The 15,070-nt window shown below is 36.4% G+C and overlaps 1 protein-coding gene and 1 non-coding gene across 2 annotated transcripts in view; one reads left to right on the top strand and one right to left on the bottom strand.

Moving 5' to 3' along the window:
• Nucleotides 1-15,070, top strand: part of LOC135074686 (multiple inositol polyphosphate phosphatase 1-like) — a 480,690-nt gene that overhangs the window by 345,351 nt on the left and 120,269 nt on the right. The window lies entirely within an intron of this gene.
• On the bottom strand, nt 3,678-3,757 carry Trnal-uag (transfer RNA leucine (anticodon UAG)). Its single transcript has one exon. It is a non-coding gene; the product is annotated as a tRNA-Leu (tRNA).

The following is a 15,070-nucleotide window of genomic DNA, read 5'->3' as shown; positions in this document are numbered from 1 at the left end:
GTGGATTCGGTTTTATTTCTCCTATAAAAGTGTAGGTATACAGATCACCTTGCTATTTGAAACACGGTCGTGACGTTTGATATTGATACTTTAGTTTTTCATATTAAGATTTAACTTGATTTGTATACTTATCTTCTTTCATTATTGAAGAAATAAAACCTATCAAATAGACGAAGTTCCTATTGCATTTATAATATTAATGTAACTAAAAACCAATATCCGTCAATTACGTAACAGAAATAGCACCAAGCAACCATACATACTCCGCATCCCTACGACGCTCTCTATTGTGCTGTTTTTTACTGGAACAGAATGTCCTGCGTCCTGCCTTCTTACTACAAGTATTAATGGGCGAGAGACGTGACTTACAGACAGACGGTGTTATACACACAGATCTCGTAATGAGCTGTATTTCCTCAGATATGGGGATATACGGTTGGTAAGAATAAACAGCAAGATGGACATAATTTACCAAAATAAGATTGTAAATTAAACGACACACCTTCAAGACAAAACTCTGAAATTTAGGCTGAAAAGTAATTCATGAAAGTATACGAAAGATGTAGAATGTTATCAGTGCTGTGGTTTTCGACAGGACAGGTGTTGTGTGTGTCTTTGAAATTAGAAATTGTAACTTGTAGCAGAACTTTAAATTAATAATTGACCAGTTTCAGGGTTCCGTTCCTTAGAAGGGTAAAACGAATATCTGTTTTTCAATCTACACCCTTTTTCTAAAGGCGTGGATGATACCAATCAATTTGTAATGAACATCAAATATTTGGCGATCCAAAGGTGATAACCGTATGTATTGCGCATAATTAGTTGTTTCCTCAGCCGAAGTCGGCGCTATGAATCCTATACTGAGTGATAGGCAGAGCTCGCTTCGCATATCAACTATTCTATACCAAGCAGGGGAGATCACCGAAGATTTTTTTTACCGTGAGAGACATTTTATTGACCACCGTTTAGGAGCGCGTGAGTTGACGCGATGCATTATGCAGTTCAACGGGATTGAACGGTTTGGTTTGGGCATGATGAGTCCAGAATATTTAAGGGTATTATGTCAGCTCGCATGATGGATGGATTTCCGTATTTGGAAAGCTTTTAACTAATGCAATGTTTTAGAGAAGAATCAAGGACAGTATTAAGATTAAGTTATAATGTTTTGGTTAATGCCGGTAACTTTATCTGCCAGATATCTCTATCCGAGTACTTTGAAACCAAAAGTTATTTTTATCCTACAGTTAAGTTTCTTTATCAGCCAGTGGTAAAATGGACTGCAAACATTGTGTCGTCATTTCCGAAGTCTTAGCAAGCGCAATGAGACACCATTCAAGGTAGATAGGGATAGGGTAGTAAAACCATCTTCAATTCAGAAACGCAAATAAGTAAGGTTGGAAGAGTATCCGAGGAGGTTTTTGAGGACCGTCTCTGGTATGTACTAAAAAAGGCTGAAGATAATGATGATGTATTTATATTAAAGGCAATAAGAATAAAATTAAAGAAGGTAAATCTTACTAAAATTGATTTTTATAGTATCATGTTGTAATAGAGTTGTTATTTAAACATCACACATTAGTAAGACTTCTTTAGTAATTCATTCAGACCGTTGTTTTTTCAACGATTTCACACAAAACTACACCCGATCCGAATAAATTTGGGAGGCACGTAAATTCACGCAACGCATCGAATTTATGGCGTGATACAAACTGTAGTTCTTTTTTAAGCTTCTGTTGGCATTTTATTACAATTCCCACGTTTTTTATACTCTTGTTTATGTAGTGTATCGAGTGAATTAAAATTACTTTCCTTGCAGTGCAAAGGTGTGATAACCTTTACATAAGTAAAAGAAGTCACAGCCTAGGTAGTAGATTTTTTTGAGCATCAAGTAGTTTGGTGAAAAAATCCCGACCAAACTTAGAATCTGTTGTTTTAATGCAAATCATAATCAGTTAAAAACTGCACTAAATAATCGTTTTTCTTTTCAAGCTTTCAAAACGCTCTCCTGTCAAATACATATTTTATAGAATTCTAAGTGCCGTGGATTTGATGACATCTACTTAATTCGATACTTACTATGGCTGGACCATCTTACTTTAACTTTATTTATTTATTTATTTAAACTTTTATGCCAAAATAAATTTGTACATAAGGCGAACTTAATGCACTAAAAAGCATTCTCGACCAGTTTACCTTTGGGTTGAGCAGAAAAAAAAAATGTTTGGCGGTACTTCTAGTGCAGGAAAGAAAAACAAAAACAAATATGCTACATACATAAATAATATATAAAATATATAATAAATAAATACATACATAAAATAGATGATTGAGTTAAACTGAAATTACAATTCATGAAGATGAAATCATTTGGAGGAAGTGATTATGGACAGATTTTTTAAAAGAAAACTTACTAGACGCTTGCCTGGTCTCTTCAGGCAGAGAGTTCCAGAGCCTTATGGCCTGGAGACGGAAGGAGTCAGAGAGAAAACCAGTTCGGTGAAGAGGGGTGGAAAGAACTTTAATATAAGTCAAGTCTTTCAAACTCCATAAAACAACCACCGGTTATGGTTATAGTCACTATTAAAATAAGGTAGTGCATCTCAGCCTACGTCTCCTCAAATCGAACTTTAAATGTATGCGAATACGATTCAGCAGACCCCTAAAGTCGGTAATTAATACAATAAAAGACCATCAAATACTCTTAAACTTCCTCATACTTTCATGACTCGACAACCATGGAAGTTGAACACCATCAAACTCTGTCTGAACACCTAAAGAGTGTTTACACGCACTTTTGCCCCAACAAGAACTGTTAAACTGTTAATGAAGACTACGGAACCACTTCGAAACTCATGAATACCTCTCTCAACCCTAACCAATATACGTCTAATTTTAATTTCATATTCGTTAGTGATGGGACAAAGCTAATCGATTGTGTTATCGATATAAATTGTAATGCATGCGCAACGATAATTTAATACATATCGTAACGAATGCTTAATCATAGCATGCTTCAAGGTATGGAAAGTTTAAATACTACCCATAGAAAAGACGCATAAAATTTAATGTTGAACAAACATATACAGAAGCAGACAATAAACTCTCACCTTGGCTGTATTGAGATCTCCGTTCCGTCATAAGACGGCATAAATAACACAAGTAGAAATTCAACTCCGTTTTATCGACAATACAACAGCACTATTATGACGTCAAAAACCAACACTCGCAGATTTAAGAAGCGTGAAGTTCATACTTGTGCCGCCAAATTGAAGATTGTACGGTAATAAACGCAAGGAATGCATAATGCGTACCATTGAAGTTTCATGAATAAATTGTTTCATCCATGATTTTCGTCATAAATATTAATTATCATGTCACTGAAGCCCCTTAGGTCAGCTAAAACTGTAGGTTATTTGGCAAATAAATCCAAAGAGAATAAAAAATGAAAAAATCTTAGGTAAGTGTCCCAATGAAATTATAAGACAGGAATCTTGTCTTCTGTAACTACGTATTTGCACTAACTGGTAAGAAGTAGGTATGTACTTACTTTTTCGTGGAAACGAAAATTAATTATGTTCAAATTATGTTGCGCAAAAACATACCTGAAATAAAAAGAAAAATAATTAAGTAAATTGTGTAAAGTCATTTTTACGTAGCTAAAAATAACAAAAAGAATCTGACAGCGGTGGGATTCGAACCCACGCCCTTTCGGACTGGTGCCTAAAACCAGCGCCTTAGACCACTCGGCCACGCTGCCTATGTCCCCGAGAGCGAATTTAGGTTTCACTATCCACCCTGCCACCCTTAACTCTGTTGGTTTTGTTTTCCACGCGGATTTTACTGGATCTCATAAAATAACCCTCCTTCTGCAGAGGGTCAAAAAATTCGCAAATTTTAGATATCTTCAACTAAGTTGCCTTATGAACTACACGATTTACTACATATGCGTGGGTAATCCACCTTCCTATTAACTTGCCATTAAAGGAAAATGCCTAATAAATAACTATTAGGTTGAATCACTATAGATCAATTTGTTGTACACAATACGCAGCCAACACTCTCATTACTGCCAACGCATTAGGCCCTGAACGAGGTCTAATTCTCGTGACGCCTCATTTACACCGATCACTAACAGGCTCTTATCCAGCAAGACGGGCAATCATTATGGATTTATGCACGATAATAACTCGGCTCAAGACGCATACGCCCACTTGCTGCACTTAACTTGCACATACTTGGCCATGTACTTGGAAAAAAGGTGTCTATTTTTACACAGTAGGTACATCAGTAATTTTTGTTGCAAAATCGCGCCTTGGATGGTAATATTATCGCAATATTGCCGCGCCTCAAAGCAACTTATGGGCATGGTGTTATTTAAACAATCAATTTTCAATGTTTCAATGTTATTTTAAACTTTATTTGAAGGCTTCAACTACTAGACCAGGCTCAGGAGTCAGGATATTAAAACAATTTCTATAATTAGGTTTTTAAAACTACTTCTTAAGTTGGAAACCTAACATGTCGTAGTTTTTGAAATTACGAAGCTGGTTAGGCTTTATTAAATATTTATGAACTTAATGATTAGGTACACAGTGAAAATAATTTATTAAATATGTTATGCTGTAAGAAATATTTACACTAAGTAGATATTTATGTTCTATTTGAAGTTTTATGAGTTAACACTAGTTTTTTCACAAGAAATCTAATCATAGTAGTAGATTACACTAGCGAAATAGAGTATTGTATAGCACAGAATTTAATTTGCGTGGCATAATTTGAGGAATGACTAACAAAGGATTCGTTGACAGCGGATTACCTGCCTACGTAAATAATTGAGTATCGAATGAAAAGTGATTTACGGGCATAACACGGCGACATCAATTTCGTGTCAGACCGAATTGATGGCTGATGAAAACACTCTTTTATCATTTACTAGCTGACCCGGCGAACTTTGTTCCGCCTTAATGGCAATAAATAAGCAGACTTTTTTTTTAATTTCGAACGGGATAAAAAGTATCCTATGTCCTTCTCCTGGCTCTAAACTACCTCCCTGACAATTTTCAGCTAAATCGGTTCAGCCGTTCTTGAGTTATAAGTGGAGTAACTAACACGACTTTCTTTTATATATTATATAGATATAGATTAACAGGAATTGATATACTTGTAAAAATAAAGGCTATTAATTTAAGCTGTAAACAATTAATGTTTCCTTGTGTGAGTCAAAAGATAGCAATTTGTTTTCTCTTCTATTACCTGCTTCCCTTAAAGACGGAATCCCAAGAAAAACAAAGTTATTTGGAATTCTATGATTTACTTGTATGTATCTTGTCTACATCTTATTGTTTCCCAATTGTGATTGTGCTGTACATAACTACATTAAATTTAGGAGTAAGTAGTTATCTATGTACGTACTAGAGGGTCCTAATAACTGAATTCTATAAGGGATCGTAAAAAAGCGGTTGCTTTTTAGACCAGCCAATGTTGGACATACTAATCCATTATTGGACATTAGAATACCTCAACGCCAAAGATTGGCCCCAACATAGCAATACACAACTTACAAATTGGACTTCAGTATTAAGTTGGACATACGAGAGTAGTCCATTATTAAACATGTAGACAATACCTCATCGCCAAACATTGGCCCTAACATTGGAACACACGTCCAAATATTGGACGCACATAATTTGCTGGCGTCGTCCAACTATAAATCTTTGATGTACGAGTAAGCAGATTTACGGCCCATAAACAAGCAATATCATCAAACTGATTTAAACGGGACCAATAATGGCCTGGTTAGCGGAATGACCGAGTGGTTTTGGACATTGGACATTCCGTATTGGCGTATTTTTTGCCATAAAAACAAAGGCGCTTTATGGGAGTATCAATTTCTTGAGCGAAGTGATGTTCTTGAGGATGGATGTTGATGCTTTTATTATTGAGAAAAAAGTATTATTAAAAAGATTTTTAAGGTAATAAAGAAAAAAATTATAAAATCTATGAAAAATAATGTCTTTTCTGAGACTACGAGATAAAATGGTTGAACAAACTATAAACAATTTTAGACAAGATTTAGCTAATTGAACTCACAAATAACTCTGACACTGAGCTCTAAAATAAATTAAAATTAAATTAGTATTAGAATAATAGAAATTGTCTTATTTAGACAACCGTGGGAACTTGAAACAGCTGACGAAAACAAAATAGACATTGTGTAGAATATCTCTAAAGCTTTATTATTTTAAAACTAGCGGCCGCCCGCGACTTCGTACGCGTGGATCTCGTTTTACCCCCCCTTCATCTATCTTACGCGGTTCAGATTTTTCATACAAATGTTTTTTCCCGCTAACTCCCGTTCCCGTGGGAATTTTGCAATATCATGTTGTAACTAAGCTTTAAGTTTACTAAGGTACCTGCATGCCAAATTTCAAGCGTCTATCTGACGCGGTTTAGATTTTTTCATACAAATGTTTTTTCCCGCTAACTCCCGTTCCCGTAGGAATTTTGCAATATCCTGTTGTAACTAAGCTTTCAGTTTACTAAGGTACCTGCATGTCAAATTTCAAGAGTCTATTTTACGCGGTTTAGATTTTTTCATACAAATGTTTTTTCCCGCTAACTCCCGTTCCCGTGGGAATTTTGCAATATCCTGTTGTAACTAAGCTTTAAGTTTACTAAGGTACCTGCATGTCAAATTTCAAGAGTCTATCTTACGCGGTTTAGATTTTTTCATACAAATGTTTTTTCCCGCTAACTCCTGTTCCCGTGGGAATTTTGCAATATCGTGTTGTAACTAAGCTTCAAGTTTACTAAGGTACCTGCATGCCAAATTTCAAGCGTCTAACTTAAGCGGTTTAGATTTTTCATACAAAAGAATTTTCCCGCTAATTCCCGTTCCTGTGGGAATTCCTAAGTATCCTATAACCTGCCCAGGAGTATGAAGAATAATTGTACCAAGTTTCGTTAAAATCCGTCGAGTAGTTTTTGTTTCTATAAGGAACATACAGACAGACAGACAGACAGTCAGTAAAATTTTTGTCTGTCTGTCTGTCTGAGACAGACAGACAGACAAAAATTTTACTGATTGCATTTTTGGCATCAGTATCGATCACTAATCACCCCCTGATAGTTATTTTGAAAATATATTTCATGTACAGAATTGACCTCTCTACAGATTTATTATAAGTATAGATTATCATTATTTTATAATAATACTGGGGAAAGTACAAAGAACCCGTCTGAAAAGGTATATTATCAAGAAGTTTATTCTTCTCTTAATTTTGGTGTCGTTAAAAAATTAAAACGTAAGAATGCTTACATGCTACATTTATGGTTGTTGTTCTCTTTTCTAAATGTAAGTTGTCTTGACGATTTTCATCGCGATATTTGAATACTTTTCTCGCAACAAGCAGAATATTTATTTAAATTATCGCTTAAAAGCCCTCAAAAACGTGAAACTATTTTAGTTAAAGCTTGAGTGGAATGGAATGGACTGACTTAGGCTTGGTTGCACCATCTTACTTTAACTTTGACAAACGTTCAAAATCTGTCAAACTCCATACAAAAAGCACCGGTTATCGTCATAATTACTGTCAAAATAAGATTGTGCAACTCACCCTTAGTAGTGTTAATTTTGAATTATTTTAGTATGGAATTGTAATTGTATTTTTTTTTTTCAGAAAAATAAATTCTTTAATTTCATTTTAATGCTGCAGGCCAAGTACGACCGGCCACGCGCCAGGGCGTGGAGCTTCGCCCCCATTAGGCCCAGCCGCTCCCAAATCCGTACTTATTTTAATCACTCTTGTACCCCGCTGGCTTTTATCATGCGTGTAGCTGATGGCCACCCACTCAAAATGCGATAAACAACCTTATACCTATTGTCTTTCAGTCCTTTATTAATCGAAAAACACGCCCCACCTAAGCGAGAGAGGAAAACATGAAAATAATGCGCGATTCGTAGAAAGATGTATGTGTAGATTTGAGTAAATTGTGCTTTGTCGTCTATTGTTTATAGTGGACTGAAGCAAAATGTTGACCACTGTTTCTACTTTACTTTTAAATCGAATTTTCGAGAATTATTTCCAGCTACAAAATTCAAACTTTGCCGGCTTGTACATCAATCTGTTATCAACGCTATTAAAAATTTCCACATTAGAACACTTCACTGTCGATGAACGAACTACTTATCAAGCATTCAATCTTCTACCATTGAGCTTACTCAGAAGATGTTATTCTATTCATTCATAGCCTTGAATGAATGACATCTTCTGAGTAAGCCTTGTTAAATGGATTTAGTACTGACGTAGACAAGGAATTCCACTCCTTGTCTGTTTTCATTTTAATATGATAAAGTTCAAAAGATTAGGTTAAAAATAACTCACAAAATAACTATTGTCTTGTAAATGTCTCAAATTATTATGAAAATTAGTTTCTAGTTGATATTAAATTAAGCTAAGTAATTATTTCTTCAGTACAGAACCTATTATATTAAAGAGACTCCATGAGATCAACGTAAACTAATTAGCAAGACAAACCAGTCGTCTTATCTACGAGACACTAACAAGTTTTTGTCTGTATCTAGTCATTAGCAAAAAGTTAGGTGGTTACTAACCGAGGGTTATCAGCAGTGAGGTGGTTACTAACTGAGGGTTATCAGGAATGGCTGCCAAAACGACTGCCTAATCATGGGGTGATGACCCCGGGCCTTGTTCATTGCTAGTTTGTAACATCTATATTTATTTGTTAGTAGATCTATAGTATGAATTAACACTAAAGTAACTCTACTATCTACATTTAAGAAGAAATGTAGGTATCTATAGTCTGGTCCGCGAGCACGTAGAATTATGTCCAATGACCCCAAGCTACCCATCGGTAGCGATAAGAATGGGTAGCTTGGGGTCATTGGACAAAATTCTACGGACACAGACCGGGCTTTATCTAACTATAGGCCTTTAGGGGGCTTGCCTCCTCTTCAACCCTCCACCGTCTTCTGTCCCTGGCCACACGCTTCCAGTTCACTCCAGCCTGTTGCCGGATGTCGTCTGTCCACCGTTTAGTATGTATGTGTGTGATATTAGGTAGAAAAGAAAAAAAAAAGAAAAACACAAAAGAGATGGCACAATTTAGGCGGTCTTACCGCTATAAAACGATCTCTTCCAGGCAACCTAGAGGACAGTAGTAGGTAGTGATTGGACTAAATGATTGAACTTCAACCCTTAAAAGGCTTGCTTCCGTTTCAGTGGAATTTTGAGTGTCGTTTTAGAATTATATGGGTTAATTATTGTGCCTTGCCCCAACAAGACAAGCTAAGATTGGATAGGATGCAAAGCCACCGCGTGACTAGGACTTGCTTTCTACAAAGAAACTACTTACGAATAAGTTAATTTTTATAAAAAAAAAAACCGACTCCAAAAAACATACCTACACTAAAAAATAGAAAAATAATTATTAATTACTCATCTTATTTATTAGGACTAATTAATATTTATGTATACCATGATTGATACTTTTGGAGTCGGTGCAGGCAAACTTCACACGTTTCATAATCTTGGCACCGACTCCAAAAGTATCAATCATGGTATACATAAATATTAATTAGTCCTAATAAATAAGATGAGTAATTAATAATTATTTTTCTATTTTTTAGTGTAGGTATGTTTTTTGGAGTCGGTTTTTTTTTTTTATAAAAATTAACTTATTTCTTTCTGTCGGTCCGAGTACAGGAGCAGAGCACGAAGGCGATTCCACTGCAGCGAGGCGTTAGGCAGGGAGATGTTATATCTCCGAAACTGTTCACCGCTGCATTGGAGGACGCTTTCAAGCTCCTGGAATGGAAAGGATTCGGCATAAACATTAATGGCGAGTACATCACTCACCTTCGGTTTGCCGACGATATTGTGGTCATGGCAGAATCATTGGAAGATCTTGGCACAATGCTCGAAGACCTTAATCGAGTTTCCCAACAGGTAGGCCTGAGGATGAACATGGACAAAACAAAGCTTATGTCGAATACCCATGTTGCGCCCTACCCAGTTTCAGTTGGGAGCTCAATTCTCGAGATTGTTGACAAGTATGTGTACCTCGGACAAACGATCCAGCTAGGTAGGTCCAATTTCGAGAAGGAGGTCAATCGTCGAATCCAACTCGGCTGGGCAGCGTTCGGGAAACTACGTAACATCTTTTCGTCCAAAATACCCCAATGCCTGAAGACGAAAGTCTACAATCAATGTGTGTTACCAGTGATAACTTATGGCTCGGAAACGTGGCCTCTCACTATAGGCCTTATACAGAAGCTCAAAGTTGCACAGCGTGCTATGGAGAGGGCTATGCTTGGTGTTTCTTTGCGAGATCGAATCAGAAATGAGGAAATCCGTAAACGAACTAAAGTCGCTGACATAGCCCGACGGATTAGGGCAGGGCACATAGTGCGCAGAACTGACGGCCGATGGGGCAGCAAGGTTCTGGAATGGAGGCCGCGTACCGGAAGGCGCAGCGTGGGACGTCCACCTACAAGGTGGACCGACGACATCGTAAAGGTAGCAGGGAAGCGCTGGATGCAGGCCGCTACCAATCGATCAACGTGGAAAGCATTAGGGGAGGCCTATGTTCAGCAGTGGACGTCCTATGGCTGACATGATGATGATGAACTTATTTCTTGCTTTTTAGTTTAGAAGGTAGGCAGTACAGTCACGGAATGAAAAGGTTCGTCAGTTTTCAAATTGATTCCTTCAACGAATCGCGAGCACATTTTGAAACTATGTTACAAAATAATCTCGAGTTAGAGAAAATAATCTTTAACTGTTCGTCAGTAAAGTTCAAAATTAGTCAGATCAAAGTTGTTTGACGATTTAACTTGTCAAGAAGATTATTATGATTGATAAACTAAAACCTTCTTGTTGGTTCAACCTGCCATTATCTATTAAATTAAAAAAACTACATTTTGTAACATTGCACTGATGGGATAGAAAAATAAACAAGCAAAACCTTATTCGTTAGCAAACGTCATATTTATTTAAATGTAAGCAGCACTGTTTCTTGCACGGTTATGTTGGCAGGTATGACTCTTACAGTACCTAGTGCAAGCGAAAACCGACACTAAGGTGACGAACCTTTTCATTCCGCGACTGTACATTGAGACTATATTCATCATGTCAAGTGTAAAATAATAATCCCTACAAAATACAGGTTACAATATCGGCAACCTAAAAAGACCTTAAACCGTCAGCCCACCTTAAAAACATGAAAGAATACAACTGTTGGTCTATTTGTACCTATAATATTTAAAGAATTATCCTCCAACTCCTAAGCGTTAAGGAGTTGTACGTACCATGACCAGTTCATCATGATGAGATGATGACTATCTAATGCAAACACTTGAATAACTTTAGAAACTATACTTATCTATAAAATTAAAAGAATTATTTTATTTTTATTTTATTTTCTTTATTAGGAAAACATACAGCTTATATTATGATATATTATTATCATCCAACTCCTAAGCATTAAGGAGTTTTACCTTCTATCATCAGCTCATCAATATGAGATGATGATTTCCAGGAGCAAATACTTGAATAACTTAAGAAAAAGTTTGAAAAACGATATACGTGCCTATAAAATTTGAGGGTTGCCCTCGATTTCCCTAGGATCCCATCATCAGATCCTGACTTGGTGACAATGGGACCACCTCAGATGTATACCCTATCTAACAAAAAAATAATTTTGAAAATCGGTCCACAATTGACGGAGTAATCGCTGAACATACATAGAAAAAAAAAACATACATACAGTCGAACATATAACCTCCTCCTTTTTTGAAGTCAGTTAAAAACGGCTATCATTGGATTCAGCCAAAAGAAGATGCTGGACAAAGGATTTCCACAATGACCGGTCATGGTCCGGTAACAAATAAATCACAGAAAAATCTCTGTTTAATGTTTTAAAGATCTCATATCCTCAACCTGACTCATTTCACATTCTACACTAGTTTGCGTTAAAAACCACCGCATCCTCCAACTATTGCCCCCTGACGCTTCGGTTTTTGCGACGCCCCACCGCCGTCGCTCCTGCTGTTACTAATTCGAATTACACTAGAAACATGCCACTTGGATGATTAGAAAAAGAGACGTAAACAGGTTTCATCCTCCAAAGGGATTTAATTTTAAAACAGATTGTTATTTGCCACCATGTAGCAGTTAAGTGTCATAGTCATTATAGGATAGTAGTCACAATGTATGTTTAAGTTGTTATATGTTTATCCGTCATCTCTTCTCAGCACTGGCCTTTATTGTTCCGAACAGTGGTAGTGTTAAATTATACTGGGACATGTAAAATCGCTTTATAAAAGCCTGTTTGCAGAAAATCTATGACTTTTATAACTTATATCTCCTTAGTTATGAGTCAAGCAGGTAAATAGGTACGAAAGTAACGGTTTATTATTATCAATAAACACTATTTTACAAAATGGCCGTCAGGTAGATTTTGTCCTACGTAATACTTATTATTATTCTGTGGTCCTACCTCTACTTAATAAGCATTATCATTGGTCTTATCTTGCCTAAAGTTCATGCTATTGAGACAAGTCACGATCCAGGGGTCAACTATGCAGGACGATGTCAAACGTGGCATCTATCTCTCCCTTTCATATCAGGATCTCAAAGTGAGTGAGAGAGTCGGATAAGAACGTCATATCAAACCTCTATGCAGAATAAGGTCTCTTTTGCCTGCAATATCTATTTTACCAAAATATTAAAGGTTTATCATAAACGGTCTTTGATATTCAAACAGCTCTTAGTCTATCTATAATAATAATGACACTATTAGACTAACTTCAATATCAAGAGTTTGGGATCTAAGCCAATTTGAAAAGGGCGTCGGAATTTAGTTAAGATAATCCGAATATTAAAAGTCAATCCAAGTTAAGGTAGCGTTCATACAGAAATCTATAACAATTATTTAATAGTAAAATTAATATATTTCACAATTAAATAAACCTTTAAAACAAATCTGTCCATCATCTATTCAAAACAAATATAATTGTTAAATGAGAAGTTAGCCTATAATTAACTTGAACCTGAAAGTGTGCGATTTCATTTTGTACTTTAAGGCTGACTTGCACCAACTGACTTTAACCTTAACACTAACCGGTGTTTTTTGTATGGAGTTTGACAGATTTTTGTAAAATGGTGCAACTTAGCCTTACTCAATTTAGCATAATTGTGTAAGTTTCAGTCGACTCCAAAATAATGTAATAGGAAAAATTTCGTCATCGATATTCAGCAAATACCTCCTAGTTTACTTTTACCATATTGAAATATCTTGTAAATAAAACAACTAAACTAATTGCTGCCCGCGGCCTAGCACGCGCGGGTCCGCTTTATTGTTTTATTATCAAACTTTAAGGGGCGACTTCCCGAATATAAAAGCACGTAGGTTCTATGTAAAAGTCGAAGTATCAATTTTCCATGAAGTTTCACTAGCTAAGTAGTTGGCTATATGATTGATCAGCACTACACAAAATAGGTAGATTAAAATACCATCTGTCATTGAAAACTCAAAGATGTATCGTTCCATAAATACACAGATTTTTAAAACGGTTTTCTACATAGCTAGCTTTCCGCCAGCAACGAATTTTGTCTGTCACAGAAAAACTTTATCGCACGCGTCCCTGTTTCAAAACCGGGATAAAAACTATCATATGTCCTTTCCCGGGACTCCAACTATGTCTAATGCTAAATTTCATCAAAATCGGTTCAGTGGTTTAGGCGTGACAGCAAGACAGACAGACAGACAGAGTTACTTTCGCATTTCTAATATTAGTATAGATAGATAGTATTGGTTTATTATAATCATCAGGTCATTTAGTTCTCCGCTGCAAGAGGACGACCCTCTCTAATTTAATAAAGACAAAAAGAAGATTTAGACTCATGTCTGTCTATGCACAACTAATGCCGTTACAAAGCTTTGGATCTTGGTATAGCTAGTAAACGAAAACTCTTCATCCTCTCTTCTTTCATGTGTAACATCTAATTTTTATTTTCTTTCCCAATCAATTTTCTTTAGGGCCCATGCACACCTCAAGTTTTTCAGCGACCGCGACGCGAGTTTCGGAAATTGAACGTGTTGTATGCTCCATATTATCTCATTCTATGTAACAATGCATTAAAGCAATCTAATCTAGAAGAGTAGCAAATGCAAGTCGACGAAAAAATGTTGTGTGCATGGGCCCTTACTGTAAGACTTTCCAAAGGCACAAACGAACCTCCTCAAACACCTCGGTAGACGTCTGAGATGGGATTTAATATTCTTTGTCTGCATTACTGAGACTTATTCCATCCAATTTCGATATCGGAGGTCATTGATCTCTGGTGATTAGATATTTCGAATAGATATCGAGCTCAGTCTAGTTATTGAACATAACTTTGTCAATTAAGCTTTTACGGGGTTAATAAACATGATACTGTTTGTCTGAACTGGGTAGCTAACCTTTACGATTACCCAGATTAAATTAAAATTTGTTAGCGATTAGAGTCGCTTCTCAAACTAAATTTTAAATAAACACAACTTGAAATATCCAGATTTTTCAAGTTGTTTATTTGAAATTTAGTTTGAGAATTAAAATTACGTTACGTTTCTAAGTTTAGATACTATGTGCTTATCCGCCCGATCGTGTGGCAGGTCACCTTGTTCTGACCAAGTGAAATCCGCAGTGGGAAACCACTTATCCGACTGCACCAGGCAGTCTATCAATAGGGAGAGACGGCGGGAGATTATACTACAACCGACGTGAACACCTCAACGTGACCACGATTGCTCTGCCAAGAGGGAACGACTAAGAAGAAGAAGAGAGCTTATGCGACTTTCATTTATTTTGTCACCAGTGGCATTTGAACCCGCGACCGCAACTAGTGCTTAGTGCAGCCCGCTACTTATGCTTTTATTTTATGCTTCTATAGAAACTTACAGATCAAAAAAACATTTTTTATTCAGAACAAGGCAGATATTTGACCACAATCGTACCTGTTGTTAAGTAAGGTGCAGTCTAAGATGGTACACATTTGCCCTGTAAGTG

This window comes from Ostrinia nubilalis, chromosome 9, assembly GCF_963855985.1.
Source record: "Ostrinia nubilalis chromosome 9, ilOstNubi1.1, whole genome shotgun sequence".
NCBI classification, from domain to species: domain Eukaryota; kingdom Metazoa; phylum Arthropoda; class Insecta; order Lepidoptera; family Crambidae; genus Ostrinia; species Ostrinia nubilalis.
Note: the sequence above shows the minus strand (reverse complement) of the source record. Positions and strands in the feature narration are given on the sequence as shown.